Source organism: Tachyglossus aculeatus, chromosome 20 (assembly GCF_015852505.1).
Source record: "Tachyglossus aculeatus isolate mTacAcu1 chromosome 20, mTacAcu1.pri, whole genome shotgun sequence".
NCBI lineage: Eukaryota > Metazoa > Chordata > Mammalia > Monotremata > Tachyglossidae > Tachyglossus > Tachyglossus aculeatus.
In genome coordinates, this window is record NC_052085.1 from 8,539,896 (window position 1) to 8,555,044 (window position 15,149).

Genomic DNA, 15,149 nt, shown 5'->3' on the forward strand with positions numbered 1-15,149 from the left:
CTACAATTCTAAATGAAACATCTTAGTTCCTGGACTCTATTTCAAAGGCATCAGACTATGTGCACTCGCACAATATCTGGCTCTTATTTAGCTTTTACGCCGCATGGAATCTGGGGAACTCAAAGAGGATTTTGCTGTTTCTGCCCTCTCCCTGTCATTTCGGGAGGTCTCCCCCGCTAGATCGTAAACTCACTGTGGGCATCATCATCATCATCAATCGTATTTATTGAGTGCTTACTGTGTGCAGAGCACTGTACTAAGCGCTTGGGAAGTACAAGTTGGTAACATATAGAGACAGTCCCTACCCAGCAGTGGGCTCACAGTCTAAAAGGGGGAGACAGAGAACAAAACCAAACATACTAACAAAATAAAATAAATAGAATAGATATGTACAAGTAAAATAAATAAATAGAGTAATAAATATGTACAAACATATATACATATATACAGGTGCTGTGGGGAAGGGAAGGAGGTAAGATGGGCAGAGACTATGCCTACCAACTCCATTGTATTGTACTCTTCTAAACGCCTCTTACAGTGCTCTGTACATGGTAGGCACTCAATAAAAACCACTGATGATGATGATGAGCTTACCTGCTAAATTTTTTAAAACGTCATTATCACCATTCACCTGACACCTTGGTTTGAAGAAGTCAGCAGGTCACATTTTCTGGTATCAGTAATAGCAGACTTTAGTGAGCACCCCCTTGGGGCGGTGCACTATACTAGGTGCTTGGGAAGTGCAGAATAATAAAGTGATACATTCCCGTTTTAGTTACAGCATTGATGATATATTGTGCTTGGGCAAGTCCCTTCACTTCTCTGTGCCTCAGTTACCTCATCTGGAAAATGGAGATTTGAGACCGTGAGCCCCATGTGAGACAGGGACTGTGTCCAACCTGATTTGCTCGTATCCACCCCAGTGCTTAGAACAGTGCCTGGAACATAGTAAGAGCTTAACAAAGACCATTATTATTATTATTATTATTTATTCTTTGGCTCTGCTACAGCCAATGGCATTGTTCCACACATCTATCACTGAGGGGCCAGAAATCCCTTTCGGGCTCAGTAGGGGTGTTTTTTGGCCTGAGGATGTTACTGAGAATAATCAGTCCATCAATGGTATCTACAGAGCACTTCTGGTGTGCAGAATCAATCAATCAATCAATCAATCATATTTATTGAGCGCTTACTGTGTGCAGAGCACTGTACTAAGTGCTTGGGAAGTACAAGTTGGCAACATATAGAGATGGTCCCTACCCAACAGTGGGCTCACAGTCTAGAAGGGGGAGACAGAGAACAGAACCAAACATACTAACAGAATAAAGTAAATAGAATAGATATGTACAAGTAAAATAAATAGAGTAATAAATATGTACAAACATATATACATATATACAGGTGCTGTGGGGAAGGGAAGGAGGTAAGAAGGATTAAGACTGTGAGCCTTCCTGTGGGACAACCTGATTACCTTGCAACCTCCCAGCGCTTAGAACAGTGCTCTGCACATAGTAAGCACTTAATAAATGCTGTTTCAGAACACTCTACTAAGCGCTTGGGAGAGTGCAAAACAACTGAGTTGGTAGACTCGTTCCCTGCCCACAATGAGTTTACAATCCCTGCTTAGGGGGAAGGGGTGGGGGGGTTGCAACTGCTCTAGGAGAGGGGTGGCATCTAAAGGCTCCTGGAAGGGGGTTTCGGCTCCCCTTTCCACCTAGCCACAGCTGCAGGTGCACACTTTTATATGCAAAGGTTTGATTTCCTCCCTGTAAAGTCTGCCACTAAAGCAGGAAGGGAATGAAAAACATATAATAGTCATCTTTTAAATCGGAACATAATATTCGAGTTCACCAGTGTTACACATTATTGCATGCAGAATGGCAGCAAGCACAAAAATAGAATAGAGATTACAACTGAAATATATTTGAATTTGTAGTAGATGGGTAATGCAGAATTGTTTATTTTCTGTTCATTATCTGTTTTGAATACTGGGTTACAAAACAAGCCTTCTGAATATGTTACAATTGCTTGTTCAATGCTCCAACTACTACACCATTTACATTTTCTCCTGCAGAGTATGATCTAAATTGCTGCCTTTATGAGACCTGAAAACATTTCAGGACAGGCACCAAAATGACATGTCTTTTCAGGTCTTAATTATTCATTCATTCTATCAATCGTACTTATTGAGCGCTTACTGTGTGCAGAGCACTGTACTAAGCACTTATACTGCACTTTCCTTTCAGTTTTAGCCAAAAGAGCTTCAAAGCCTAGTCCAAACTTATAAATTCTTCCAGCTTTTTTTAAATGTCTTCTACAATAGGGCCACTTTTTATTCCACTAGCTTCAAATTCACACGCTCGCCTCTAGGCAAATTTCAAAGGAAGCTGAGCAGGTGCTAAGATAGCATCCTTCAGGATAATTAATGGAAGGCTTGACAACACACACTAGAAAGCATAGGAGAGGTAACCTGTGATGTCTCTTGCATGTCTGGTTTCTATGTTTATATGAAGAATTGAAATATTTCAGGGGATTCCCAAACTGCATGAGAGAAGAGCTGGAATTACAAGACCCCAAAGCAACTAGCACTGGTGTTGAGGGTGCCTCCTGGTGCATATGATCCGTGGATTGTGCTTTTTCCAGAAGGTTTCATCAAGCCGTAGGGTAAGAAGGAGGAGTGGGATCCGGGATTTTCAGGAGGAAGTTGAGGCTTAGTTGGCATGGGTGGTGGGCGAGTGTCTCCACCGGGGAGAGAGGTATAATTGTCTGACAATAGTTACGGCAGAGTTGGGCGGAAAACAAACTTGAAATGGAGGCAGGCTAAGGAAGGTATTTGACTGTGGTAGCAAAAGTCCTGTAAGGAGGACACAGAATCATCTGTGAGGAAAAGGTTGATAGGAAATGCTGAGTAAAGGGTGTGATGAATATTCAGAGGAAGTGACAACAAAGAGGGGAAGAACGAACAGAAAAGAAATAAAAAGCCAACAAAAATGAGTCCCCTTTTCCCCTGACCTCGCTGGTCCTGAGGGTTAAAAAAAAATCCTCACCCTACCCTCCTGGATTATTTTTCAGTAAATATAATAATAAACACAACTTCTTTTTCTCTGTAAAGAGAGGCAGGAGACAGCCAGGGCTGCCTCCTTGGCCTAGCCTCTTGGCAGAAATCCTAAGAGCCTCTGGCCTTGAGAGCTGGGTGTTCTGCCCTCCGGGAGAGGGACAAACTTTGGACTCCCGCTGTCCCTGGGATGGCAGGGGAGGGTGGGGAGTGGAAAGGACACAGAGAAAACAAGGAGTTGGTGGGGGTCCTTGGGCCTGGGCATGGTCTCCAGGCAGGTATCCAGAGTCTTGCTACCCAGGAGGTGCAGGGTCTCGGAGTAAGGGACCTACCTGATGGTTGTTTTACCAAGCCCCCGTGCATCTCAGGTTAGCCCACTGTATATTAATGGGCTGCTCTCCCTTTCAAGTGATCTGTCGACACTTTTTTTAATGGTATTTGTTAAGCGCTTACTATTGCCAGGCACTGTTCAAAGCGCTGACGTAGATCCAAGGTAATCAGGATGGACACGGCCCATGTCCCACGTGGGGCTCACAGTCTTAATCCCCATTTTTTACAGATGAGGACACTGAGGCACAGAGAAGTTGAGTGACTTGCGCAAGGTCACACAGGAGACAGGTGATGGAGCCAGGATTAGAACCTAGGTCATTCTGACTCCCAGGACCATGCTTATCACTAGGCCTTGCTTCTTCTCTTAACGGGAAAGGTATCAAATATTTTTCATATTCAGTTAGAGCTCTATAAAAAAACACCCATACAAACGATTCTTCTTCCTGCTAACAACCTTGGCCATCTGGGTATCATATTTGTAGTAAACAGAACGTGAAGCACAACCTTATCTCAGATGATCTTTGTTTCTTGTTTGGAAACGGACATCTGAGCTTATCCTGATTTTGATTCTTTGTAAAATATTCAACCACTGTACTTTATAGGTATGCTTTCAGGATCCCCGAAACCAGGTATACCCAGAGGATCTTTTTCTAATCACTTGGAATCATTTGCCACCTAATTTTGTTTCTCTCTCCATTGTTGCCACCTTGGGGGCCGGGATCATTTCTACCCATTCTATCATCACCCCGCCCCAAGGTTTAATAATAATAATAACAATAATGGCATTTATTAAGCGCTTACTATGTGCAAAGCACTGTTCTAAGTGCTGGGGAGGTTACAAGGCAATCAGGTTATCCCACATGGGGCTGACAGTCTTAATCCCCATTTTCCAGATGAGGTAACTGAGGCCCAGAGAAGTTAAGTGACTTGCCCAAAGTCACACAGCTGACAATTGGCAGAGCTGGGATTTGAACCCATGACCTCTGACTCCAAAGCCCGGGCTTTTTCCACTGAGCTACGCTGCTTCTCGTACAGTACAATTTACATTGTACAGTTTTGTACAGTTTAGTACAATGCTTAATAAATACTGATTACTTATTTAGAAGGCAGGCAAAATTATGAAGCAGTTAACACCCTGGCCAGAACAAGGAGAGGAGCGTCTTAGTTAGCATCATCTTTTCTAACCGCAACTTTTGTTCTTGGTCTCCCACTCTCTTCACCAGTTGCCAACAGCCTGAGGACAGCTCACCAAAGACAGTGCGTCTTTCTGCCACTTCACTTTCTTTGGCTGGGAACTTCACCTTGGAATGGCTGAACTCTTTAGATTGAAACAGTAGTTTCAAAAAGTTTAGCTGAAACATTTTGCTGGGTGGATTCTGTTCCCTAACTAAGATAACAACGCCTACTCCCAAATGCACTGTTTTATTCTTTCACAAAATGTGTTTTCTCGCACTGTATGAACATTTACGCCAAACCCATAAATCCAATCCATAAAACAGTGAATGAATGTAAATCACCAAGATGTGTTAGTTCATTTAAACAATGAAGAAGGAAAATAAAGCAATGATTACAGGCACTATGTCTGTGAATTTTAGAATTTTGGGTGAAAACAGAACGTCCTAAAACGTCTTGCTATTGGTCATAAGGTTCAAGGGAAATTATTCCAATAATTCAGGCCAAAAAAATGGAGGCACAAATCACTGAGTCTCTCCCTGTGCTGGGACTATATGTTGATGTAATGTGGCATGATCACGCTGCAGAGGGGGTGGGAGGGAGCTTTCTTCCTCCTTAATTTTCACCTTTGGTGGGTTTATGCCCATTAAAGGGGAGGATATCAGCTGATTGAACCAGTGTTGGCAGGGGGAATTGGGGGCAGAGGGCAGGGAATACCCGCTGGTAGCACTAATGGGCAACCATCACTAGGCCTGGAGCCAGCTGTATATGATTGCAGACCGAACCCGCCACTCTTCTCCCTCTTCCTTCTACCCCACCAGGCGCCAGCCTTGCCCTCCTTGAGAGCTTAATGCACATCCAGTCCCCCCCTAACTCCACCTGGGTATGAAAAGAGAGCATCTCCCCTCAGTCCCCCTACCCCTACCTTGGCTGTCAAACCGTCAGCTGCAAGGGTGGGTTAGTGTGACATTCCTCATGAGGTAAGATGGTCAATGAATTTGAGGGTCTTGCAGACCCCAAGAGGTTCCTACCCTTGACCAGCGTGAGGTAAAGAGAGGGGGTCTGAGGGCCATAACCACACAAGGAGGTGAAAGAGTGGCAGAGGAACTTCCAGTTTTCCCCTTCCCTATCTTAGTTGCAGCTCTGGTAGCCTCTGCTACCATGGTTGCTGTCATTTCTTTGGCTTAACTGGTCTCTCCTGGGCTGTTTCCTAGGGGTTCCTGGCATTACCACTATGACATATTTCCTGCCACTCTAGAACCCTCCCTGATACTGCCTCTGCTGCCACAGTGTGAGCAGAGATGGCGAGGTCAGGAGCCACAGCATGGACAACTACCAGTACAAGTGATGTTGTGGCCAATCATGGTCAAAGGCTGAGGGACAGCTCTGTGGATATCCTTCTGGGTCTGTGCATGTGTCCATGTGTGTGTGCATGTTGAATTATGTTTGTGTCACAACCCGCCCTCGCCACCCCCCGCAAGGCCCTGCCTCCTATAGGTCTGACCACATCCTACTTTGACTTTCCTAGAATATGTTCACTTTACAATGAGAACTATTAGCCCAATGCAATTTGTAAACTAATCTGGGTTTCTTAGAAAAAAAAAAAAAGCATGCCAGTCCCCGAAATATAATCAATTTACTGCATCAATCAAAAATCTTTGTCTATTTAAACTTATCCGGTCATGTCTGGAGTACACATTTTTGAAACACCTCGTATCTGGAAGAACTCTTTGTCATAGAATGGAGATTAAATTGAAAAGGCAGTGAAGGCCTCCTCTTCTGGAAATTATCATTCAGAATGGAGAAGAGATTCCTGTACGGGGGCAGGGGAGAGTTTCAGGGAAAAGGGAGAGGAAAGGAGAATCTAGGACAGCTTGTTTCCCCTCTTGTATTAGGAGGGTCTAGTTTACATTGGGGTGTGGGAAGGAGATCGGGAAAGGTGGAGAAAGAAGATGTCACCAAAAGCTCTTAAATTGTGGTAACCTAGGCCAGGTGAACAGAGTTGAAACCCTGCTTCTTACCTTGATCAAATTTTGAAAGCTCGGATGACAAATGCAGGTATTTCAGAGGATTCTTCAACTCTCCATTTCATTTTATCTGTGTAGATACAGGCTGAGGTTGTTTGGGGTAAGTCACTGTTGGTTTCAAAGAGGATCGGTTCCAGCAGAAGTATCTGTTTCTTGCATAGGGCATCAAAAAAAAAAACACCCTCTGTGGATGAGTCCCTGTGAAAACAAACATACCTACTTTAGAGCCCACTCAGGAAATTATGCTGCCAATCAGTGCGTTTGATAGACCGACTGGCATTAGACGTGGCCACGTACTCCCAAGCCCTGCCCCCCTCTCTGGCTACTGCCCTGGGAAACTCTGAGTGAGGTGAATGACTCCCTGCTTAAGCAGGTTCTCCCAGAGTGAGGATTAATGGGAAAACTGCTTCTGAACCCAGCTTGACTGTTGCCTGAATCAGTACCTGAATTAGGTAGGTAAGAAGAGTTCCTATCTAAGCCAATAAAGTCAGTCCTCCCAACTATGACACAATTGATTCTTGAAAGTTTCACTGAGGAGTTGTATACTGAAATGCATCTTCCCATAGGAACAATAGTATAAACTGAAGTTGTGTTTCTGATCTATAGGCTAGCTAATATCTTTTCACAAAAAGGACTGAGTGACCCAGGCAGGTGGCTCTCAATGCACTGTGATGCAGGGATCCAGGCATGTGTCAAGTTGGCACGTGCCTTACCTCAAAAATGCTCTACTGACACTCTAAAGGTGAAGTAGGATATAATGTAAAAGCATCCTAAGCACTGTGTGTTAAATCAAAGAGGTGGAAGTAAAGAAGAGCCTGTAATGACAGCAAATAATTTTCCCCTTTTCAGAGAAATGTCAGAGATACCAAGCAAGACCCATGAAAAACAATGTCAATCATCAAAACACACCTCTTGTATTGCTGAAAAAGTGACAGGGACGTTTAGCTAATTCACAAGAACGCTAACAAAATCTGCCATCGGTAATCCCTCTCTGTTGGGTTGCAAATGAAGCTGCAAACATTTCTTCGGTTAAGACACACTGGGTATGATCATTTTTGTTTTCCTTTTTTTGGTCCCATGGTGACTTGAGCCTAGTTTTAGTGTTATATGTTGGTTTATCCAGATGGCTGTGAAGCCAGAAGTTTGCTTCTCCACTCCACAGGGCCCTGCCCAGTCTGGGGTTCAATGAACCAGGAGAAACCCCAACTTGTTAATGGTGAAAGATATAGTGAGTTCAGTGAAACAAGCACAGAATCGGGAGTCAAAAGATCTAGTTCTAACCCTAAATTAACTATTGATCCACTACTTAATTCAACATTTTTTTCCTTGTGTCCCCAAAAGTTCTTTTTGGGCCAGAAAAATGCCCCCCCTTTTTTTAGGAGAGGGTAGAGGAGTTGGAAATAGTAACTTCCTTCCATGCTAGGGTTCCATGAAAAACCCAGGCTGAGAGACCCTTTCTTGCCCTTTGGTTAGCAGGCCAGTGAGGGTAGGAGTGGAGCTGTTGGAAAATGGTATCTTGCATAATCAGGGCTGGGTGCCAAAATGGGAGGCAAAACCATAACTGGATTTCCCCAGAGCCAAAGCACATTCCTTTCCCCGAGATTCCCTTTAAAAACAAGAAAATCTCCTAGCAACTCAGGCAGTGCTGGTTTTCTTCTCCCACAGAGGGCTTCCAATGGTTGAGCTGCCTCAGGGCTAGGGTGAAAGGCATCCTATTTCTGCCAGATAATTCTTCCTTTAAGACTTACGTACAACCAGAGATCCTATCAAAGGAGCAATATGTCCTCTTTCCCCGTTTTGCAATTCTGGTCTCTCTATACTCTGCCTCATATATACTTCAGTCTGCTAATCTGTGCAATGGGGATAGTAATTCTGTCTCCTCCCTACCTTTAGAAATGTTGCAAGAACTAATTAAATAAAGTATATGAGGAGTGCTGAGTGTTTCGGTTTTTTTTTTAAAGAAAATGTTCTATATAAACCTAAGGAAACAGCAGTAACAACTGAAGTGGCAGGGGTCTCAAAGTTCACACCAGAGCTCAAAGGCAAAATGAAAGAGAGAAAAGGACTCAGAAGGAAGACTATACCATTTCTTACTTGGAAAAGTGAAGGGTGATAAGACCATCTGTAATGGAGTAATGCATTTAAGATTGGTACAATAGATTTATGCATTCAGCTTCTCATCAGTATATAGAGATTTACTGCTTAATTAAGCAGTTTGAAACCACTTCAGAATTTCTTTTGGCAATAGAATTGAGCATGAAATCTGCTTCTATTAAAAAAAAAGTTAAATGCTAAACCTTTGCACCTGTTTTAAAAAAGGGTAAAGAGTGAGATTCATCATGTTTAGAATTGCAGTGGGTCATTTTATTATTGAAGTGAAATTGTTGGGAGAGAAGAAATGATTTCAGATGGAAATGAAAGTTCTTAATGACTTCTCAGCTAAAGGGACAAGTTTGAAATCATTTAGGAATCAATAAAAGCAATAATTATATCCAAAATAGTAACCCCAAACAAGAGACCTCCGCAGCTCATAGGATTGGTAACAGGATAAAAATGGCTTCTCTTTCAAAGTCACTGAGCTGGGTTGGGGGTGATCTAACATCATTGCTCTCCAGTATCTACGGAGAAGTCAGAAAATCAATATGAATTCAGTGGTTTGTAATACTAGTCATTATTCAGGGTGCATTATTGATGTTATTTCTCAATCCATTAAACAATGAGCTGTAGTATTTTAGTCTATTATTACTCTATATTCATCTATCCATAGTACCTATGTTTACCTTGATTTAAGTACATTTATTTATCTTTTTAGATTGCCTTCTACAATTGCAGAGTTTGCTTCTCCTACCCCGACTGTCTGTAAATAGTATGTGCTTGCCTTTTCCCCTTCCAGCATTAAGCATTAGGTTGGAAATTCCTTGAAGGCAGAGACCTAGTGTGTCTTACTTTTGTTATCCTCTCCCAAGTGCTCTGTAAATCACTCTACACATAAGTGTTCAGTAAATACTACTGACTGATACAGATATTTTAAAAATCAATGACTTCAAAAATATTTGGGGAATTGCCATTTATACCTTTAGTTCATAATTGTTCAACATCAATTAACTGAATGAATATTTTCTTTGTTAGGCACGAGTTAATGCATTCAGCCATCCCCATTTAAATCTTTCTTATGCGATCGGGCTACGGTATCTTAATGCTCGTAGTTCTTACAGTGCTCTCATTTTGAGATTAGTGCTACAATGTTGACCTTGGCTGGAACACCTCCCTTCCCCTCCCTTTCAACCTTGAGATAATTTTTGCCTGACTTAGATAGTTTTCAATGTACACTGAAATTAGTAGGAAGGAACCACAGCGGCAGTACCTAATGGAAAGACCACAGGCCTAGGAGTTAAAGGACCTGGGTTCTATTCCGGCTCTGCTACTTCTCTGCTGTGTGACCTTGGAAAAGTCACTTTAAGTCGCTGTGCCTCTGTTACCTCATCTGTAAAATGGGGATTCAAACTGTGTGTCCCACAGGAGACAGGGACCGTGTCCAACTTGATTAGCTTGCATCTACCCCAGGGCTTAGTACAGTGCTTGGCATCTAGAAAGCCCTTAACAAATACTAATAAAAAAAAAAATCTCGATTTTGTTAGCAGAAGGTGCAGTGTTGCTGAATGCAATGTGAAAGATAACAGTGAAAATTAAATATTTACATATGAATGCCTAAAATATCTAACTCGAAGTATTTTATTAGTACATACTTTCATTGCAAGTTCATCATGTAACTACTACATATTACAGGTTTTTATCATTGTTTTAAAATATTTACATTGCTTTGGGAATTTTTTGGACCTTAGGACTGCATTAATGCACTCAATATTATTTCCTGAGACACTGCACTTTGTTTAACGCTCTTTGGCTTAGCACTTCTATTTTCATTGAACCCATTAAGAGTGCTAACCAGGTTATAGCTGCATTTTTCCATTTAAATGTTTAATAGTTCTTTTTCTCTAGACTCAAAAGCTCTAAAAGGGGCAAAAGTCTTGAAATGCTAATAAAAGGATAAAAACATAGGCAACTCCAGAAGGATCCTGACATAGAAATTAAGTTCACATCACTTTGAGCTTACTGTGAAGGGAGAAAAGTGGAGCTAAGAACGTCAGGTAGGGTAAATGACATGCCTGAAATGTCTAGTTCATTAGAAATGACTCACAAAACAAAATAGACACAGTTTTGCCAGTATGGCATATCTGCACCTGGAATACTGTGGGAGGGTTGGAGCCCATATTTTAGGAAGAATGTAATAGATCTGGAGTGTTTTACAATTTGGAAATGATTCCATGAATCGCAGCATGGCTAGCTATCCTAAAAATTTCCTCAGGGCTCAGAGTTTCTTCCATTATGATGTGGCCAGTCACATCAGAATGAAGGGGGATTGTCTGTTCCATTCCCTGACACCAATAATGTAGGGTTGAGTAGTTGGTCTTCTTCCACCTATTCAATGCAGGCACGCTGGAGGACGCAACAAAGAATCAGGAAGCCGACATCAAAATGTAATTCCACCCCTAAGGAAGTCCTCCAACTCATTATTGAAACACTTTTAATTGGCTGCAGAAGACCTGCTATATGGTAATGACTCTGCTCTACAAGCATGAAGGCAATAAGAAATGCAGAGGATTATGAGCTGCTTTTCCGAATTAAAGAACTGCAGACTGCCAATTAGCTGGAGGTTAGGTATCAGTTTCTCCTGACAAGGAACCCGTATGACCAAGGATCTCACTCCATCTTCCCCTCTAGATTGCAAGCTCATTGTGGGCAGGGAACACGTCTGCCAACTCTGATGTATTGTACTCTCCCCAGCGCTTAGTACAGTGTCCTGCACGATGTAAGTGCTCAATAAATACCAACGACAATGATGATGATGACTAACAATACTGTTGAATGCTGTCACTCTATTCTGCTACATAGGAAATACATTATCCAATGTATACAAAGTAATCAGGTTGGACACAGTCCCTGTCCCACATAATAATAATAATGATAGTGAAAATGGTATTTGTTAAGCGCTTACTATGGGGCTCACAATCTTAATCCCCATTTTACAGATGAGGCAACTGAGGCACAGAGAAGTTAAGTGACTTACCCAAGGTCACCCAGCAGACAAATGGCAGAACAGAGATGAGAACCCACGTCCTCTGACTCCCAAACCTGTGCTCTCGCCGCTAGGCCATGCTGCTTCAATGATGCAAGGATAGACAAAGAGAAAACCCATTTGAGAAGTCCAGCACCTTCTTTGGGAGACTGAAAGTGTCATTTATTCATCAATAGTATTTACTGAATATTTAACTGGATTCAGATCACTGAGTGGGAGTGTTCAGAACACTTGGGAGAATCTGATGAAAGTGTAAGATTCCATGCCTTTGAGGACCTTACAAGCTAAGGGTCCACAGCAAAAACTTTGGACCAGACCTACAGGGAATCCTCCATCCTACATCCTTTCTATGATTACGAATGGACCTATGATATTATAAATGCTATAACACTATACACAAATACTTTTGACTGATTTGACAAATTGGATATCAAATTACACAGCATCCTGCAGGTTTGAGTTAACTGTATTAGTTGAAGGCCTAAATAAGAAATGAGGAGAATCACATTTAACCCACAACAAACCTAAAATTGTCATTCACAACTGGCATCGCTAGGAGAAGAGATGCCTCCCCACCAATAAACAGCTCCCTCTTTATTCAGGTTACCCTGCTCTACCCTTCTTCCTGACCTCAACTGGCTGTTTCACCCTTTTCAAGTCAGTGGTCAGCCACTTTTCCTTTCCATTTTCCTCCAGCTAAAATGTGAAGAAATTAAAATTCTCCATTACAGTGGGACTCCAATATTGGGACTAGATATGCCACAGGCAATCAGAAAGTTGAATTGTGAAAAAAAAAAAATATGATCAGTTCTAGGAACAAAGGGTTGAACCAAGTATTTACTTCTCTATTAGGGTATTTTTTTAAAAAGCCCATTTCAGGTTATGTGAAATAGTTGGGAAGGCCAGCATAAACTCTTCCATAAATCCACATACAACCATGACACCAACTTATTTCCATGCCAATTTCGAATCAAAATTGAACTACTAATTTTTTCCATTTCTTCCCCACACTATCAGTGACCCAGATCATCCCCAGAAGCATAGAGCAGAGAGCCAGAAGAAGCATAAAGAGGCAAAGGGAAGCCACCAGAAACACTTGCTAGTCCAGTTTGGAGAACCCTAGGCAGATGGCATGAGTTCAGGTCCTCGCTTTTGTTGGTTTATCAGGACTGTCTAAACCAAGTTAACTTCTCGGTATAAAATCTGACTGATCGTTGTAAATCAATTTAGTCTTGGTTCCAAGAAGATTCCTGTAAATTACCAAGGGAGTGGTGACTTATACTGTCATTCCTACGCAGTGATGAACTCGAGCAGGAAAGAAGGAGCAGTTTTCTACGGTCTGAGTCTAAATTTCAACAAGGGTCACGGATTTTTCTTATGGAACCATGGCCCTGTGGGAAAAATCCCTGCTAAGACATTGGCCCTTGAAAACTACATTTAAATTTAGGAACAAACTACAAAAAGCTGCAGTCCTTTGGCCACCGCTACTTCTGGATCTGCCACCACCTGTGGATGCCATCTGGGCAATTGTTTGTTGTAGTTCTGTTTCTTGGCAAGCAGATGGAAGCCAGAAGAATGGCTTCCACTCCTGTATTCTTCCATCCTAAATCCATTTCCCTACTGGTTTTTTTTAATGGTGTTTGTCAAGCATTGTTCTAAGCACTGGGATAGGTACGAGTTAATCAGGCCGGATACGGCCCCTGTCCCGTATGAACCTCGCAGTTACAGATTTGGTCGGAATCAACCTTGGTTTTGGGGATTGGGGGTGGGGAAAGAAGTTATGAGCACTGATTAGGCTTGCTTTCTGGATAATCCCTTACCCATTGTGGTTGGTTGAGGATGATCCTAGTGGCAGGTAGGGGATGAAAGGAGAGATGGATGGGAGGAAAGAAAAAAATGAAATAAAAACAGTAAAATGACAAACTAATTGGGCTCCGAAGCCAATCTGTGTTCCCGAGGTCTCTTCGGAATCTGACATGAAAAAGCACACACTTAGCAAAGGACACAATCCAGTTTCTAGAAAATAATGGAAAAACTTTCCATGAGTGATCTTTAGGTGAATAAGGACTTCGTACTAAATACACACACAAAAGCTCTCCTTGGTAGCTTTGTTGTAAACCACTCCAAGAAACAAATTAGGATCTTGTATGGGAAGCTTTCCCTAAACCAATGCACAATATTTCAGCATCACAGCAATGCCTAGGGTTTCTCCCGACTGAGGACTAAGCAGTAAGGAAGTTCTTCCCTTAACCACAACTCCAGTATGTAAGAACCAGGACCTATTTGGATGGTTTTTCCATCCTTCTATGAGGCCTGGGACAAATATTCCTCTCCATAACCCTTCAAGGATAAGACTTGGTGCGCATCTCTATCCCCCAGTGAGTGGCGCTCAGTACAATGCTCTGCACACAGTAAGCCCTCAATAAATACTACTGATTGAGGACTGAGTGCCAGTTGACATCTGTACCTCTTACCCCCAAGGAGGAGTCATCAGGCTTAAATGTCCCTCACTTTCCACAGTGAAATTTAGGGTGTCGCTAGGCCTCTCTCTGACATGGGAGCCGAAGAAAAATCCCAGACTAGGGTGAGACACGAGCAAGCCCATCAGTCGATCAGTGGTATTTATCGAGTGCTTACTCTTTTATGATATTTAAGGCTTACTATGTGCCAGGCACTGTACTGGGCGCTGAGGTAGATAAAAGTTCATCAGAGTGGACCCTGTCTGACTCAGAGTTTTAATCCCTACTTTACAGATGAGGTGACTGAGGCCCAGAGAAGCAAAGGGACTTGCCCAAAGTCACACCTCAGATAAATGGCAGGGCTGGAATTAGAAACAGGGCCCCTCTGACTGCCAGGACGCTGCTCTACCCACTAGACCACCCCACTTACTCTGAGTGGAGCCCTCGCTAGAGCACGATACAAAGGCTGGTCATCTTCCTCAAGGCTGGGGTTGGAAGAAAGCCTCAGCCAAGTTGACCAGGGTGGTTTCGGTCTGGGTGTTGGGGTGTTATTCATTCATTCATTCAAACATATTTATTGAGCGCTTACTGTGTGCAGAGCACTGTACGAAGCACTTGGGAAGTACAAGTTGGCAACATCTAGAGACAGTCCCTACCCAACAGCGGGCTCACAGTCTAGAAGGGGGAGACAAACAACAAAACAAAACATATTAACAAAATAAAATAAATAGAATATGTACAAATAAAATAGAGTAATAAATATGTACAAACATATATCCATATATACAGGTGCTGTGGGGAGGGGAAGGAGGTAAGGCGAGGGGGAGGGGGAGGAGGGGAAGAGGAAGGAGGGGACAGTCTGGGAGGAGGGGGATGATGGCATTTGTTAAGTGCTATGTGCTTAAATTGCTGGGGGGATAATAATAATAATAATAATGGCATTTATTAGGTGCTTACTATGTGCAAAG

The 15,149-nt window shown here is 42.5% G+C and overlaps 1 protein-coding gene across 1 annotated transcript in view; it reads right to left on the reverse strand.

Annotated features, from left to right (window-relative positions):
• Positions 1-6,717, reverse strand: part of WDFY2 (WD repeat and FYVE domain containing 2) — a 93,862-nt gene extending 87,145 nt beyond the window's left edge. The window contains exon 1 of the mRNA XM_038761997.1: positions 6,580-6,717. The gene's annotated coding sequence lies outside the window, so the exon portion shown is untranslated. The remainder of the gene's footprint in view (positions 1-6,579) is intronic.
• Between the last annotated feature and the right edge of the window lie 8,432 nt (positions 6,718-15,149).